Below are 18728 nucleotides of genomic sequence, written 5' to 3' on the forward strand. Positions count from 1 at the left end.
TTCATACTCGTGGAATTTTGTTAACGCACACGAGGATATTTTTTTCGCAATAATATTAGCAACTCCTGCAATTGTCGTTGATGTTGAAACTGTAATTGTAATCACAACTGCAGTTGTAATTGCAGTTGTCACTGGTGTCAGCGCTGATAATAGGACACCCGTGGATGCAACTACCGCGGATACCGAATACACTATTGTGTCTAATACAGTTACACGCCGTTTGTATTTTTTTATCTTTGTTGCGCATTTGTCAATATTTTCTTTTAACTCTGACTGCCATTCGCGTACTTGATTATATCTATATTGCTACGCACTTAATGACTCTGTCATTAGTGTTGTCGTTGATGCCATTTTATTATTTTACGCGGTAACCAATTGAGGCGTTTCAGCTACAAATTCCAAACACCACCAGTAAGATGTTGCGGTTAATTTCTTGTCTGCGGCTTCCAGCATAAATGTTTCTTCGGTTTCCTTGTTTAATATGATAGTCACAACCCCGGAATATTTATCGGTGGAATGTCTCCAGGGATATGTTGTGAAGATCTCAAATTTAGAGGCACTGAACACAGACAGTCTATACACACCAGTGGCTGTTGCTGTATATTTGATAGTATTATTTTGTCGGGACCATGTTGCGAATCCCGATGATACCGTGTATACGATGTTGGTGATATGTCCGGGGGTAACTCCAGTGGGGACTTTAATCAGACTGGTTTTGCTAACGATCTCAGGAATACCCGATACGATATCCTGCTGTGTTTGTTTGATCGTGTCAATGCTATTTTGTATCAACGCGATTTGATCTGAAAAACTTCTATCTGTTCTGACTACACCTAACCGGGTATTAATCTTGTTGATATCGTTGGCGTTATTAGTAAGACTTGGTATGATTTCAGAAAGTTTCATGTCGATGACTGGAGGAGCCCCAAGGAACTTACCCACGGCCTCATCAGTTTTTGCGAAGTTTCTTCGAAGTCTTGTAAACGCGTCCACGTGAACATCATACTCTGCCCACAACGTAGTTAGTTTACTGTCAACAGCGCTAGTGCTTGTGTGGACACTCGTGTCTACATATTGTTTGTTTGCGGCATCTTCCGGGGATGTTGGATCTCATAAAACGGTTATTTTGTTGCCGTTCATACTGAGTGCACCTGTCATTGTATCACCGGTCTTCGCTACACGTTCCTCTGCGTCTTTTCGTGCATCATCTCGAAGCGCCGTGATTGATATCGACGAATCTCTGATTCTGCCACTGTCAGTGAATACAACGATATTGTCCGTGGTAGCTCCAATAACCCTGCGAATTATGTCATTCCACTTAATGTTACTGGTTTTTAGTTTTCCTTGCCGGTCCTGAAAAATGAAAACCTCATCTGGGTCTATTCCGGTTAGATTTAAAAGATTATCAATTTCATCTTTGGTCGCATACTTCGATAAATCGATATTTTTTTTTTCTTCCTTTCTTCTGCTTGATCTTCCGTAAATATCAACCATTATTAGTTATGGGGTTGTTTAAATTTGGAAATCACATCTGTGATTTCAACGTGTATTCATGCACGACTTTGTGAGGAGAAATCTTTGATTTCGAGATTGCATCAAGAACATTTAATACTTCACGGCCACATATCGGAGGATCGGTCAGTGTTTGTGTTGGTAACGTTGAATACCAAACTTTCCCTGTCAGGGGGATGTTTTTTGTATATCGAAGAAACTCAATTGGCGGTGCTAGCCCGTACGAATCAAAATAGATAATTCCACGTGGATCGATTGTGTAAGCAAGTTCCTGGACCATCACTGTTATCGAGATTAATAATTTCGGTTTCTGGATTATTCGGTCGTGCTGGTAATTGATCTCGCATAAAGACGCCTCTGAAGCTCTTTATATTTAATTGTTTAACAGCATCAAGCAAAGCAAAATTAGAAGCTGGAAGCTTCAACATCGGTAGAAAACCAGCGGTTTTTAAAACACTTTGTGTTTTAAGAACCGTTTTGGGTACCATGAGGGTGGAGTTCCTGGAAATCTTAACCCGCGTCCCTTTTTTTTGTATACATTTCCTGTTGCTTTCTTTAGTGCCATTCCAGCAGCGGTTCCAACAGCACCTAACGCGGCTGCTTTTGCGACTGCGGGGGCAGCAGCAGCTATCACTGCTGGTATGGCTGCGAGAAGAGGAAATATACCGCCTGTTTTAACCATATCTTTGACAGCTGCAGGAGAGAAATCAAGTTGAGTTCCAGTCGTTGCTCGCTTTGCTTTATTGAAATGTGTTAGTTGGGTTTAAGTTAATGACAGTTTGTTTGGACCGCCCATTAGCTGATAGTGTTTTAATGTTATTTTTGTCGCACATGTGCTCGCGTTCTTCGATTGTAATTTCTTCACCTGACCAGGAGTCAGAGTGACATTAACATGACTGTATGACATTTTATTTAATACGAGATTGATCTAATTGTTTACATATTGCTGCTAGCAATGTTACATATTTTCCACTGGGGCATCAAGGATTCTCATTTGTCCACCAGCACCTTCAAGTAGCATTGTTTTATCAGAGCTTATGACCGCGATTGCTCTGTAAGGGTTACCTGAGTTTACGTTAGCTCTGAGGTGTAAATCAACAACAGATTGTTTAGCTAAATCAAGATGCTCCAGCGAAAAGTAATAAATCGGATACATACTCGTAAAATCCAACTGTGATATTTGCAAACCAGTATCAATATTTTGATCACGTCCCATAAATGTCATCAAACGGTGATATACACGTGCTACATTATTAGTGCCAAAATTCAGTATTATATCCTCGAATGGTTCTTGATGTCCGTTTATTCGCAAGGATACTGCAGTGATACCAACTTGATCAAATATCATATGAGAACGTTCTTGATTGTTTAATCGTAAATTAAGTTGAAACGCAACAAAGACATGTCTTGGTGCCGCAACACCTTGCTGTGATGATATATGCCACGTGAATAGCCCATCAACATAATTTTGATTAACGTCAGTGGTTGTTGTTAGCCACGACAGTATTGATTTACCACCTTGATCCATGAAAGAAATTAACCGCTGTTCTTCAGCGAGTGACGGAGTCATCACCTGCATCCACAGAGCAAGTCTTTTTATATTTACTTTACCGTCAGCAACGCCAGCTGCTCGCCAGATAGCATCATTGTCATCACCTTTTCTCACAAGTACAACTGTGTGCTTGGCTCCAAAAATGGCCTTTCTGACATTTCTACAAAATCCAAAGATGTGAGACAGTGGAATAACATGAAAATGCTCTATTATCACCTTTCAACATTAATTTTCGTGTTCCAAACATTAAGTTGTATTCAGTTTTGGGAAAGGATAAATTTTCCACATCGACATTAGCATTTTTGGCATTGTTTTGTGGTCGCCTTACGATGCCATGTCTTCCATCAGGAAAGTTAGAATTGTCTTTGGCGAACATCATTGTTGGGCCAGCTGATCTAGTGTAATCATCTGAATATCTTGCCAGCCCAATAATTGTCCTAGCAACATTAACATCATCTTGAATTGTCTCAATTTCTTTGCCGTCTATGAGATATATGGCGCTGGAAAATAGTGCCATGATGCCATTATTTACAAAGCCAACTTGGACATCAGCTGCATATGGTGTATTAGCGATAACATTTGTTACGATTTCACCTGTAACTTCAATAAATGCTTCCGCGGGCAAGAAATATCTACTTGTATCCTGAACTTGTAATTCAATTCTACCCCGCTGATTTGGTTCTCGTGCTTCATAAGAATAGTACTAATAATCGCGCACAGACTCATCCTTGAGTACTGGTGCATCCATATCGAAAGCTGGATCAGACACGCGTTTAAACATTTTATAGTAAATCATAGTCATCTAAAACGAAAACCACTTCCTGATATCATACTTGTATTTATTGGTTGATCCAGTATCTCTGCTAGTTTTTTATTTGCAGCTTGATTTATTACTTTACTGACATCCGCAGGCATCTCTGCGGTGGCTGGTAATTTGACTGGTCTGCGTAATCGCGCTAATCATTCCTTGATTGCAGTAAATGCCTTGCTGGAAATATTACCGATAGCACCAGGAGCTTTATCTTTAATAACATCAATAGCTTTCATTGATAGTTGTTTTGCAATCGGCGCTGCCTTGGGTGCTAGTCTTCTGAGTAAACCTTGAATAACATCACCTAGTCCATCTCCGTAAATTGCTCTATAAACAGGTAGTCGTGAATTTATTACCCTGACCACGACGGGTCCACGGTGAGCGTTATGTATGATCATTATCATTTATTTTTTTATCTAACTCGATGATTTCAGTCAATAATTTCATCGATAAGTTCTCGATACGCGTGAACATCCATGATACCACCCTGAAATAATCAATGACAAATACCAGCTGCTTCATTAATTATTTCCGGTGAGTTATTACCAGCTCGTCTGCCTCCGATGAGAACTTCTAACCGCGATACATCATTGAGAACACTATCAGGACAAGTAATGTGACTACCAAGACCACTACCAGTAGTACCGGGAGGTCCCCCTTCTTCAAATTCCTTAGCTAACTCCCGCCGTCGTTTTTCTAATGGTGGCCGAGGTGTAGTAAGTTGATATGAAGACGGTAGAGGTGTAGTAAGTTGATATGAAGACGGTAGAGGTGTAGTAAGTTGATGTAAAGGCTGCAGGGATGGAATACGTTGAAGTGAAGGCGATAGCTGTCTTTCTACTGATGGCGGAGGCGACTGAGTGGATAGTTGTTGTTCTGCTTGTTTCACTTTCTCATTATAAAGTCTCTCTACTTCTTCAAAAAACCCTCTGAATTCTAAATCATCATCTCTGGCTTGCTTTTTATTTTTATATATACGATATATCCATTTGATAAGACTATCATCGTTTATTTTTTCAAAGCCAGGCCTAAAGATACTGGATTTATTAAATATACTAATTAATGTTTTTCAGGTAGTTCCTCACTTTTAGTATTTCTAATATCTTCGACAAACCCTTCTCTAAATTTTTTAATCATTGCAACATTTTCTTTTATTGGTTTAGGTGTAAGTTTTTCTTTTACTCCAGCTACTTCAGTACGAATTTCACTGACCCCTTTAAATATTTCTTCACCAACAGGAGGATGAGCTGCAGCTATATCAGTTGGAAGTTTTTGTAAAAATCTTTTTTGTTTGTTTAGTTCTCCTTGCAATTTTTTCAGCATGCTCAGCGGTTTGTTTTAGCGTTGGAAGAATACCTTTTTTTTCTTTCCTCTTCCGTAATATCTCCCAATAAAGCTCTTTCAGTGACCGCCGCAGCCTTTTCAGTAGCTGTTGTAACGGGTTTAAATAACTGTTCTGTACCCGTAGCAAATTCAACTTGTGCTTGCTGTCGTTGTTGAAGTTTTTCTCTAAAACGATCGCGGACAGGAATAAATTTTTTAATTGCTTCTAATCGCTCTCACGCTAATCTAACACTATATGCTTCTCCGATATTTGCCATTATTATTGATTTTATAATTTTTTAATTCACAGAAATCCTTTAGGATTAGAAATACTTTGTATTAAAAATTCTAGAATTTTGAGCAGCAGAGAGACTAAACAACACGGAATGTTTCGTCTAGTAGACCCTTGTATCGAGAAGTAGTTATATAGGTAGATATTTTTCATGAGATAACCCTTCTGGTCAGCGGAGAAATCCTATTTATCAGTGTTTTCTGACCAGAAGGGTTTATTTTGTGAAGACAAATCTTCTATCAAGAGTGTTTTCAATAGAAGGTTCTGTTTGACGAAATAGTTGGTGGGCTCAGTCTCTCTGCTGCTAAAGTGTACTTATCAACATTAATATTATTGATGCATATTCTAAATCCTTAAATAACTATAAAATCACGTTTATTATCGTTTATGCAAACTTGAACCAGTTCAGCACCGCCCTTTTTCGCATCCTACACATACACTCATAAACTTGTATTATGGCACAATTTACAAGGACAATAAGTACACAACATGGTCTTACAGCACCAAAACGTGATAGTGGTGTTATAAATGGTATTTGACATACTAGAGTAGAGATGCTTATTTGCTTTTAAATGGTCATCAGGGTCCCTTTCAAGGAATTTTACTTCATTATGCAAAAAATAAAACCGCGCTTACATATCGCAGTATGTGGTCTTATCTTGACCGGCATCAAAAACGTCGAAACAGGTTTACAAATGTCTCAACACCGCTTTCGTTAATTATACTGTATTTAAAAATTTATATTGTAAAATCTGTAGCTCTTTAGGAAATTTGTTGGCATCTATCTTCATGCACCTTATAGTGCAGTTCCACATGGTACATCAGGAAATAATTATATATGTTATGATGCGATACTTTCCGACAAGATTCGGAAGTTACGGATGGTCGAACAAGCATCCAAATTTTTGGCTACGGATATACATATAGAATAGTCTCAAAACTAAACCTAATTTCCTTTTAATCAGGCGCAGGTTGTCCTTAGTTAAAATTAACTGGAAAAATGATAATAACAAATCTGTGTTCTCACATTGAAATTTCCTCCAGCACAATTAACTGGAATTGTTCCAGAGTGGTTAACCCAAACACAAATAACCAACTTAGTAAAGCCGAAGACAATAACACATTATTTGTGTCAAGAATTATCCAAATCTGATATGATGCAAAGACTGTTTGGATACTTTCATTGCCTGCAGCGATTCCAGCATAGGCAGCAGCAGTGGCTCTAACGATTGCTAAATCATCCGCGTTTGGTATTGTCGAAATAGCATTTGCATCATCCGCGTTTGGGATTGTCGAAATAGAATCTGTGATAGCGCTAACAAATGCGGTTAGCGGTGGACCTAAAAAGCGCGGAAGCAATTAATAGGCCATCGATTAACAGGAACAAGTCGTCGAATACTATCAAGCATAGGTATTTGATTACCCGATACAACGCCGTTAAACAGTCCATTGTTTTTGGGAATTTATCGTCATAAACTATGTAGTAGAAAGAAACCAAACCAAATGGTTTTAATACTTAAATAATTTAATTATTAAAGTTAAACCAAGACGATATCAAAGAATATTACAGTATTATGACTTCAATCCAAAGAATATTAAAAGGTGATATTCAGGTTCAAAATACTCGAATGTTACCCAATCCTTGAATGAACGTATGAAACAATATTGTCCTGGAAAATTTACAAGAGTATCTAAATAATGTTCTCCTCTAAAGCGCAATGAGCAATCCTAACATTTGTATCCTCTCAATGTATCTAAAAACAACATTAAACATATCTGCAGACAGATTTTAACACATCAAATAATAATCTGAAAGAGTAACGAGTCTAAAATAGTAATGCATTTGGTGGCTTAGTTCGCTACTGATAGACAAATTCAAGAGTCTATTACGACTTTATGTCGTTATATACCCCACGAGACATGTCTTACTACTTAAACTAATATTTCGCAATACCTGTTAACTTGACCTTGCACATGCAATTGAAAATATGCTGACCCTACTAGCAATTAGAAATTACCCTAACTTGTCAACAAGAGTTATCATTAAAACTTAGCAACATCTATTTATAGATCATATGTAATCTACAGGCACTATAATATCTTAAAATAATCGATACCTGTGTACAAGATTAGGCATGTAATATATTTTACGATAATTATACAATTTACAAAACCATAATACAGTGACAGTCGTGAACGAGGAGTTACAAAATATAGATATACATAAGACCATAACAGTTCGGTAATCTTGATTTGTTTTACTCCCTGTGGTAAAATCTGTGACGCATTTTCTTGGAGTTCTTTTGCGAGATGAAATTTCATCGATGGCATCACGCACACGTGGAGCCGGTAATGTTAACCTGTATTTAACAAAAGGTCCAGGCATTCATACGGTTGCATACACTGTGACATAAAAGACGCGTCGTTTGTAGTTTGACTGGCATGGACTTGCACCTGCAGTTGAAGCTTACTAATTATTTAACTGAGGTCACTAACTTCCATAGAGGTGGAATAGTCTGCCACTTTTGCATTGATAGTGCTAGCATAAACTTGTCTTTCTGGATTATTATGTGGTCAGCATGTTGTCGAACAGTTGCATGCACTGGCGGGAAATAGAAACAGACTTTCAGAAAATTTTAATTTTGACCTAAGGGCAGCAGCGGGGAATATGATTTAGTTTACCTAAGAATTATTCGTTCTTGCCTTAACATATAAAGCAGAATCAGTCGCAATGTTTTGTGCAGTTATTCCTTTGGGTGGAATAATTCCTGCAATGAATGATTTAAATAAATGATCCCTCTTGAACTTAACGCTTCGTAGATATTCAGTGAAGATCAATAACAGGAATACAACTATTGTTTACGAAACTCACAACTTGTGTAAAAGAATATTTTGAAATTCCAAAGGAAAATTCCTCTGATAGATAAACATGGCTTAACATTGAACTCACATGTAGCTAAACATCTTGTTTACACTTTACAATAATGGCAATAGTTATGCCTAAACGTCCACCGGGACCCTCTATAACGGACACAAGTCGTCTTTTCTTGCAATGTTTTGACTCGCCATCAAAATAACTAGAAACCGCTAAAGGTATATTTTGCATTGGTTTATTTCTTTTTTTCTCATTGTCTCAATCCAATCAGAAGATACTCCTAAATGAAATAAGCAAATAGGTTGGAAGACGAAAGAGAAAATCAAACTTACTTCTTTAAAGACAGATGCACTGATGCATTGTTCGTCATGTTAATGTTTCATTGCAGTCAATAAAAATATGTCCTTGTCCGCCTAGCACAACTTTATATACACGTAAACATTGTATTAAGTAAGATGACGGTGTGTCGTTTATTATCAATGTATTCAAGCTGTACGAGCATATCATAAACTTCTCCACTTCAAGAGGCCTTGGAAACGAAAACACGGACACACACACATATGCACCGACTGGTAAAAAGACAACAACATTGCCTCTGTTTTGGTAAAGCGTGCCTTTTCCCAGTTTCAAGGACATTTGATTATCTTGGGTATTCTATTGTCGGCCCGATGCACCGTTAGAGTCATAGGTGGATTGAACTGTGAGGCTACCCACTGGGCTTTCATAATCGTAACAAGTAGCATCGTTCAAAGGAGATTGAACAATCACTCTTCCCAATTCAGACCTAGGTGCAAAATAAAATAGTTTAGTTGTAGTTTTAAAACATGCTCTTCCAATAATGTTCAAATATAATTTCTTTCTATAAATACATAGGGGAAAATAGTCTGGATAAGATGATTTTGGCCATGCATGCTGGGGAACAGATATGGTAATAGCCATGCGAAAGTGAATACAGAACAACATGGTTATTGCGATATCTCATTTATGTTTTTTTTATTTCATGTCTATGTTGTTGCTTTACAGCTATATAATTGAATAAATGATAATTAAACGTTTTTCCTTTCATGGTATGCTTCGTAAAATTTAAAAAGATATAACCATAAGAGGCATTCTAAATGTATATAATGGTTTGCTGATTTGTCTTTCTCCCGATCATCTCACCAAAAAAATATAGGATATATTTGAAAATTAGTGTAGTCAACTAATAAGACTTTCAAGACGAACATATAAGCAAGTCAGATCATTTGACACAGGCTAATTACTCTAAATTCATAACAATAATTTAAGTGTATATGACGTATACATATTTCGTCAAATAATTTTCATCAAGTGTTTTCTTCTTACGAAATTCAAGTTCTCATATAAAAATAATAATTTTGGACAAATACGTTCTCTGGTAATTATAGTGAATTTTATCTTAAAACTATATGATTTTTATCCAGTAAAATACTATTGGCATATGTACACTTTACGAGCAATCACATACACATCAGCTCTTTCGGCGTTTAATTTGTTTGGAGTTCTATTAAATATTATTCATAGAGTTAATAATTAAGATTTGGTCTGCTATTCTATGATTATTTTGGGATTTAATTCCCAAAACCGTTAGCTCTTTATTTCATTTTCACTTGGTATTCAAGGGAAATAGATGACTTGTTGCCTTTTATAATACTTTTTGCTTCCCACTCTTTTCTGTTACTTATGTTTAGCACATCTTCTTGCGAACTTAGAAAACGTATCAAGCAAGCGAATAAAAAATATAAATGTAGATTATTGAAAAGGATTAGAAGGAGAGGTAAAAAGCTTTAAATATAAATGTGTAGATAATTTGTAGACAATTAACTTCGTGGATAAAGTCTCAGATATGTGTGGTTGTGGATATGCAACGTAGTATAGCTAATTTGTGAGTCATGAGAAAATGAGATAATGCTGACGCTGATAATAATAACGACGACGGGTATTATGGATTTCCTTTATGTTTATAACATGCCTATACTACTACTATTACTACTACTACTACCTTTACTACTACTACTACTACTAACTAACGAATAATAATACTTATACTAATAATAATAATAATAAAAATAATAATAATAATAATACTCATAATAATGTGAGCACTAATAACGCTGGGATGTTTAAGAGTTCTGTTAAATCTCTCGAAAACAGCCGCTTTGATTTTTGATTGTGAGAGTGTTGAAAAGAGGCATAGTTATTTTTGTTTTATATCAGTCTGAGGCGGTTTTGTTTGAAATTGACTACTAAGATCTGCCCATAATTTATTGGGTCTGCGTGCACCTACCATGCTATCAAAAGCCTCATGGATATAACTTCCATTTCTGTTTTTCAGAGGAACCATCCATGTATATTTACGAAATACACCGATCACCGTAATGAGATATTTTAAATTATCGCTATACGCATTGTAATCTTTCATGTCGACGAGGTCTGCAGAACATGAATCGTCTGCTGCGACTGCGATGACTCTGAGTTGTGGAAAATATTTACATGCAGGTTTATGAAGATCTTCTGGCAGCGTCTTCAGTGCTGAAGGATCATCTACTTTAGCTGACTTTTCATTTTTTGTTTAATACCACGTACAAGAGTTTGGTCTACTCGCTCTTTGAAAATTGTCCGGTTTGAGTTCTCTTATATCCCACAGCTTCACTTTACCACATCCTACTTTGTCGTCGGGTTGATCTTGCTATAAATATCATCGCGATGGCTTCTACGTTGTTATAATGTTCGTTTTCATCCAGTTGCTTTGTTTCTAATGGATTCCACGGTCTGGGATAATTATGTATTGGTAACGTCCATCCTCTGCGAGGCCCTGGGAGATTTCTGATCAGTGCATGGATATCCGCAGTGCCACCGAGAATTTGTCGTTGTTCACAGCACGTACAGTCTCCCACATACAGCTTACTCTCTACGCGAAGGTCTTCTCAGCTTGTGTCCACGTCGTACTTTCTGCATTTCATGTTTTATACAAAGAAATTATATTAACTTGTAGATGGTGTCTGTATTCCTTTACCTGCGACGATGTGTGGTTTTTCTGGAACCAGATACTCCACACCTCGATTTAGTTATAAGGCGATTATTTTTGACCATCGCCACTGTGGGTTTGATATCACCTACCTAGTTTTACAACTGATCCACCTCGACTTAGTGTTGAATGTTATATGTTAAATTTACCCTATTTTAGTAAACTATGTTTCCCAAAGCAAGTTATTAAAACGTCTTCAAACAGTGACATCACTACTCACAAAGTCGTCAGATAACATCTAAACGTGATTTTCCACAGTATGGTGCAATCGATGCAGTACCATCCACACGTGCTCTCATTGACGTTTTAAAATTGTAATTAATTATAGACTGCACCTTTCGACTGTTACTGGATATAATATATGACCTCATCTGGAGGAGGTAAAATAAACGAATCGAAATAATCGACGTAGCTGTTATGTGCATGTTTCACCAAAACAAACCAGTGAGTTCCAGAGCCATCAATACACATGTGCAGGTGAATCACACAACACTCGTTGAATGATATTTTATCATGAAGAATGTAGACTGCGCTTAACATAATCAGATTCAGTATTGTGCTAACTTTTGGTAAAAAGCCTTTGATTTATTCCACGCACTGATTGTTCACCCGGTATTGTGCCAACGTATATAACTACCATCATTTGTTTTTCAACTTAACATGAGATCCTGCTGCATAATCTACTCTTCATGTTGAATTTTCCATCGGACGTCCAGAAAGGCTTTATGGGGATGCAAGTACTCATTTTCGTCAGGCGTCTGGATTTTTCAGATCGTGCTTGCATTCAGGTTGGTGATGTTCTAGTCTTGCTATTCGATGTACTCCTACTCCATCATGGATTCGTCGACAGGAGTGTCGTCGTTCAGCCTAAGATTATCGCTAGTAAGTCTCAAGTACATCGGATTTATACTAAGGTAGTGTTATAAATAACACCGTGATAAAATCACACAGTTACAGCCGCGGTGTGGCCGAAATAACACAGATGTCGACTCTTTTGTCAGGAGCCATTGGACAGTTTTCACCACAATCGTTTTGATCCATAACCAGATCCGATTGAACCAATAGATGGTATTTGCACGCAATTTATTTTCTTAAGACCCTGTAATATATGTTGTTGACTTGATATGGTAACTGCTTCAATTTCTTTCAGAACATATTTGCCTGCAAAGAAAGATTTGTGAAAAGCGTTGCTGAAAATGGAGCTTGGTCGATACAGTCAACTGTGGCATGATGTTACTAGCTAAATCTTGTCCCACTGCCGTTCCAGTTGCTGATGCTGCTCCGGTAGCTCTAGCTTCATCTGCTTTGAGGACCATACGAGAGGCTTTAGAAGCGATACCGGGAAGTTCTGCTGTAACGGAAGACAATAAGGTGGATTAAAATCCACCCAGGAATATTCGCTTTTGTGCACGTAATCATCTCATGTTTTATTCTTTAACCAGTTACTATTGTATCGATGAAGATTTTGTGCCGTGGAAACGCTCTGCGTCTTACATGTATGTAGCGGTAATTTTTACGTTGTTTTTATTAGTGAGCCACATGGTGACTTCTGAGATCACGTACGTGGTCATAATATGATTATACATTAATATATTAAGATGATTCTGCCATAGCGATCCCAGAGGAATGATAGTCGCCGTGGAATAAATCACGTTGGATGCTGAAACGACCGAAGGTAACGATTCCTGAGCGTTTGAGAATTTGATGAGTAAGATGCTGTGGTGCATGGACAGAAGTTGACAAAGTCAGCTAGATGTTTTGAAACATGTATTTTAGCTACCTGTTGAACGTTGTTTTCAACCAATCAAATCATTGTATAGACTCTTATACTGATCTGACGTGAGAAGATCACTGCCCAGAAGATGAATGAGGATATCCACCATCTTCTACGAATGCTGTTGTTGATGCCAGCACCGAAGCCACTTCCAGTCTCCTTTCCATCCGTTTCACCATCATCCTTTAGTTTTGACTGCAATGATCCATTTTCACTTATTACTATCCTTGTGGCTGCTGCTGTGGCTGTTGCTGTTATGGCTGTTGTGGTTTTTGTGTGGGCTGTTTTAGTTTATGTAGCTGATATTGTTCCATTCCATATAAGTTCTGTATTTTTTTCTTTTTCATCAGCACCACGAAGATCTATGCTTATTGTGTTTTAAATTGTATCAGTTATTTCACTCACCTGATCTACATCTTTATCTGACAAATGTTTAATAACTCTTCCATAAATATTGTATACTTGTATACTTTATATTGTATACTTTAGTTAATATGTTGTGTACTGCTAAAATGTCGAAATAAGCCTCCTATAAAGTTGCTTTCTTATTTATTTTTTTTCAATAGCTGAAAGTTTTCATTTTTAAAATTAACTAACATTTTAATTATAAAACTGGATCTGAATAACTAATAGTTGCTTTAGAGCTTCATCGCTCCGAGCTGCTTCATAATTGATACATTTAAAAACTGTTCTCTCTCTTCATATGTATCGACGTGTAAATTTCACCAAATCACACACAAAGTAAATAAAGTCCGAAGGACTTTATGTTAACTTTGTGAGTGATTAGGTAGAATTAACACATCGATACATACCCAACCATGCTCATTTAATCCTTATTATTCCGAGTTCGTCCTTTCTTCGTCAAATCAACGTATTCTATCAATAGTGCATTCCAATTTAAGGAGCGCCTACTTTCATCTCATTCGCCGCTTCACGTCGCCCCATCATACACAACCTGTACAGAATCACATGATCATATTGACTACCGTCACATATACATTTATTCAGAAACTTCATACTTTACATCCTAGGCAATGGCTACCAATGGTTGCAACACGATTAGTTCATTTACAACATTCTTGTTCAATTTTAGTCAGTCGTATCTGCTACGTCAGATGACCACGACCTTACATAATAACAGCTGATGCGGAATGTACCAGTGTGCTCGATTGAATTTCCAATTCAACGTTAAATTATAATTGATTTTATCAATGAACAACATATAAATATGAACAAGATGATGTTATCCCTTACTAACATAAAGGTAACAATTAAATAAATTGTATACAGAAATAACATTTGATGTCATTCTCAGATGCGTTAATACTTGGGAAGACCCGTTCAGTGATCAAATGTCAAACGAAATGTAACTGCTGTCACAGTTACGTTTATTCGGCAACTTCACATTTTACTTATTAAACAATGGCTACCCGTGAGGTCAGCACATTTCTTTTCAATATTTTTTTAAAAATTACAGTATGTCCTATACAGGAATACCTTTCTCATCAGCGTTAATACTTAACAAGACACATTTCATTTATCTAATCTGAAATTAAATGTGCAGTTGTTAAATGCTGAGTTCCCATCAAAACCGGCCATATGTTTTCTTTGTTTGCGTAGTTTAGTGCTGGAGTGCTGGAAGGAATTAATGGCTACACATCCAAAATAATTTGAATTAGCAAAACAATCACCTTTATGGGTTGTTATATACATTTTTAAATGGTATTAAGTCACATTGGTAGAGATGGTAGTTTTACCATTTAAAATCGTTTATTTATTCTTTGAAAAATGGTCTCATAAATATCTGTGTTTATTTTTGTGTAAGTGGTCATATTCACCAAACCAACAACATCCACACACGTTCAACGTTTTTTAAATAAGCAAACAAAATTAAAATAATTTCTCTTTTAAAAATGCCATTGAAAATGCCAATACTCCATATTGTGTTTCGTTTATTAGCCTTTGAGTATTGATTTATTTCAATAGCTTTTAAATCCTCCTCAGATAATTTCTCGAATCTTGGTTTATATCCCTCGGCTGCCTCAAAATTGACTCACCCAGTTCCCACGATATTAATGTTGTTGTTGTGTATGGCTATGGTGACTGAGGTACTATGTGAGGGCATTTATCAAACTCTGTTATTCTTTTCATTTTCAGCGTTTTAAACATCACTCACATTCTAGACAAATCCGTCTTCTTCTGCTTCAATCGCTGCTATTATTTATTTTAACTCCTTGTCATCTAATTGTTCAAAAAACTCCGCAGAAAATTGCAGTGAAAAATCCCAGTAATCGGCAATTTTGTACTCGACTATGTAGCAGACGAATGCCAAATTGCAAACTATTCATTTCAATAAAAGAATATTTGAAAAAGTATAAAAATCGTATTTTATATATTTTTTGCTGAAGAAAAGAGAGATGAAACAATCATTACACAATGACGTGTGTGCAATGTTTTTTTTTTTTTTTTTTCTCTTCAAATTGCAAACAGTACAAAAACGGAAGGTAGTTCCATAATATATCGAAGTGTAAATAATTCCAGATCACTCTCGTGTTACAGAAAATCCTTTTAGTTTATGAAAATTGGAATTATTACAAGTTGAAAACGCATGCAACAAATACGCATAGACGTTTCATAACATACACCTTTGTAGTATATCTCAAGAGGGCATCGCTCACTTTTTCACGCGGGGAAAAAGTGTGCCGACCACCCAATTTATATATACTACTGGTAGCAATACTCGTGTGACAAGCAAAGGTAAAACTCTCTTAGAATTGCACTGAAGAGTAAATGCCCAGCTACTAACAAAGGTTATCTAACTTAGCATACATAGCGGCAAATATATGCCATGCCCTGCCCTATCGGCAAATATATGCCAAGGCCTGCCCTAGCGGCATTTTCAGTAAGTAACAACGAGCGACAATTTTTGATTTGGAGAATGTTAGTTTTCCATGGAATACGATGATATATACTAGTAATCCCAAGGCATAGATCGAATGAACATCCCGCTAAGGGACGGTTATATCACCGACAGCGAATATGATGATATTTTGGAGGACGAACATGCAGCCAAAGAAAAGCGGCCAACACCAACTACCGGACACCTAACGCATGCTGAGAAGTGTTAAAAGCCCATATCAGCTCTAAATCCACGCATCCAATACAGGATACGATGAAGCAGGTCCCATCATCCAAATGTACCAAACGATGAGCCAAGAGGAATGCTGATAGGGCAACAAGGATCACCACTCCCTAAATTACAGCAAGAAAAAACCTTACTTCAGCCTCTAACTCTAAAACCGAGAGCGAGATTCCAGATATAAAAGGCAGCAGATCTTTTCGCATCTCGGTCACATCCAATGTGGATATGTGAGAAAGCTTGGCAGTAGCTTCCCGTTTGTCGGCAGTTCTTACTGGCCGCCATATTTAACCTATCTTGCCCTACGAAATGACGTATTAACCCAAAATAGCAACATCTGCCTAGTGTAAGAAAGACTTAAATCCATTATGAACGTCATTAGTTTTATCTTCCTTATCATCATCTAATTTTGCTTCTTCCAACAATTAATTATCCATGCTGTTTTGATTGATTTTCAACCACCATATTATTAAATTCATCAAAGCTTGCCTATTCCTTTTTAGCCAACAAAGTACTAAAATATTGTTCCATTTATAGTGTTCGCATCACATAAGTATTGGTACTTTCATCACTTGGGACATGTGTGATTTGTTTCATGAAAGGCGCTCGTTTTTATCAATCACTGACATCTCAAGTATGTCCGTGGGTCCGTGGGTTCGTGTCTCAGGTTCGGCTAACGTAAGTGTTAAAGCTGGCCACATGCTTTCCGACGGTTGGTGGTTCCTTGATGGGGTTTCCGGGATTATTCCTCCACCACATATAGTGGCCGCCGTATAAGTACAAATAAAACCTGCAACGTTCCTGTGGTACCATATGGAGATGAAGGTCAGACACAATTCTCATCCTTGTCCAAACCAAATGTGTTCTCTCTCTCTCTCTCTTTCTCTCTCTCTCCATTCAAAGAAATGCGCACTGTAATGAACTTTGGTTCGCAAATCTAGACTGGGACTCCGATGAAGAACATGATTAATTCAATGGGATTTTGGTTCTTTCGTAGTTGTTTAAGATTTTATATATAGAGAGAGAGAACTGAATGAAATATACATTCATCATGCTGATATACATCTTTGCTATGTCATGATCATGACTTACTCTTCGCAAGTCAGCTGATACTAATCCGTAATTAAGATGTCTATATCTCCTAACTTTGAGATTCTTAATCGCATGTTTGAGTTAATGTTCTCGTGAATAGTAAATGGTAATTGCGAGATACTAACTCATATCAAAGAGATAAGAATTTAATTTCCACGTGACACTAGCATGCTTCTGGCGTACATAAAAGACGTGTTTCTAGTGTGTTTATATTGGTGGAAAACAGAGCCGTGGACTGAAGACGTGGACTAGTAGGATTCAATTATATCACATTAGAGCTGAAGCGTACAACCCGTTCAGAGCATATGCAAATCATAATAAACAATTATTGTTGTTTTCTTAGACGTTTCCTTCACTGTACACTGAACTTTCAATTTTATAAATTAGATATGCATTATGCGAAAGAAAAGACTAGAAGTTATATTTAGAAAATGATGGGTGACTTTGAAAGCAGAATACCATATCTTTACTTTGACAAGTATCATACTGACTTAGTGAGTGTCTCTTCCATACGATCCACTGTACAGTCTGAAAAGATATAATCGAAATTAGAAGTGATTATATTTACTTTATATCTTTACTTTATAAATGTCAGTCATCACTAATAATTAATGAATTAGATGAGGAATTTAGACGAGTTATGCATGACATGTAATAATGCGCTTCTCTTTAATAATACAATATTATCAGCGCACATAACATTATATGTAGAGAGTATGTACGCTTTCGCAGATTTCTTAAATATATCTCTAGATACAGACACTAATGGAATGTAATAAATATGAAAAATCGAAAATTCGTAAACTATAAACTAATTGATACTGACCTATATGCAAACTTATCATATAAATAACGTGCACTACTGGACTAAAATAGGTCATTATGTATTACAAACTAATGTTTTTTAGGAAAAAAGTCGCTGTTCTCAAGGTTATTGATTTAAAAAGTAATCCTCTAACACTTTCGGGGAAACTCATACTCACCTTGCACTTCTAAATATGAATGTACATCAGCCTTGTGTATCCTTGACACTTCACTGATATGAGAAGTGGCATTGGTCAGGGGATCTGGATGCATCACTCTTCCGACATTAGACCTAGATATTTAGTACACTAGTTTGGTGTTATTACATTTTCGCATCAACACTTACAAACGAAATTTCGTCTTATCTTGAACATAGAACTGACAGTGACATTTGTGTTGGTTTAGAAGTATTGATTCGTTTAATTAATTAAACTTACTTAAGTTGTACACTGTAGTAGATACGAACTACATAACTATCTGTAAGTGTCTCTCATTATTTTTCTAACAC

General features: G+C 36.7%; 1 long non-coding RNA gene across 1 annotated transcript; it reads right to left on the reverse strand.

The window, feature by feature from the left end:
* Nucleotides 1–6997: 6997 nt before the first annotated feature.
* On the reverse strand, nucleotides 6998–18510 carry LOC149795938 (uncharacterized). The gene is made up of 3 exons (XR_016422157.1): nucleotides 18400–18510; nucleotides 17908–17944; nucleotides 6998–9149 (listed from the first exon to the last, which is right to left on the reverse strand). It is a non-coding gene; the product is annotated as an uncharacterized LOC149795938 (long non-coding RNA).
* Between the last annotated feature and the right edge of the window lie 218 nt (nucleotides 18511–18728).

This window comes from Sinohyriopsis cumingii, chromosome 7 (genome assembly GCF_028554795.1).
Source record: "Sinohyriopsis cumingii isolate HCF-2022 chromosome 7, ASM2855479v2, whole genome shotgun sequence".
NCBI classification, from domain to species: domain Eukaryota; kingdom Metazoa; phylum Mollusca; class Bivalvia; order Unionida; family Unionidae; genus Sinohyriopsis; species Sinohyriopsis cumingii.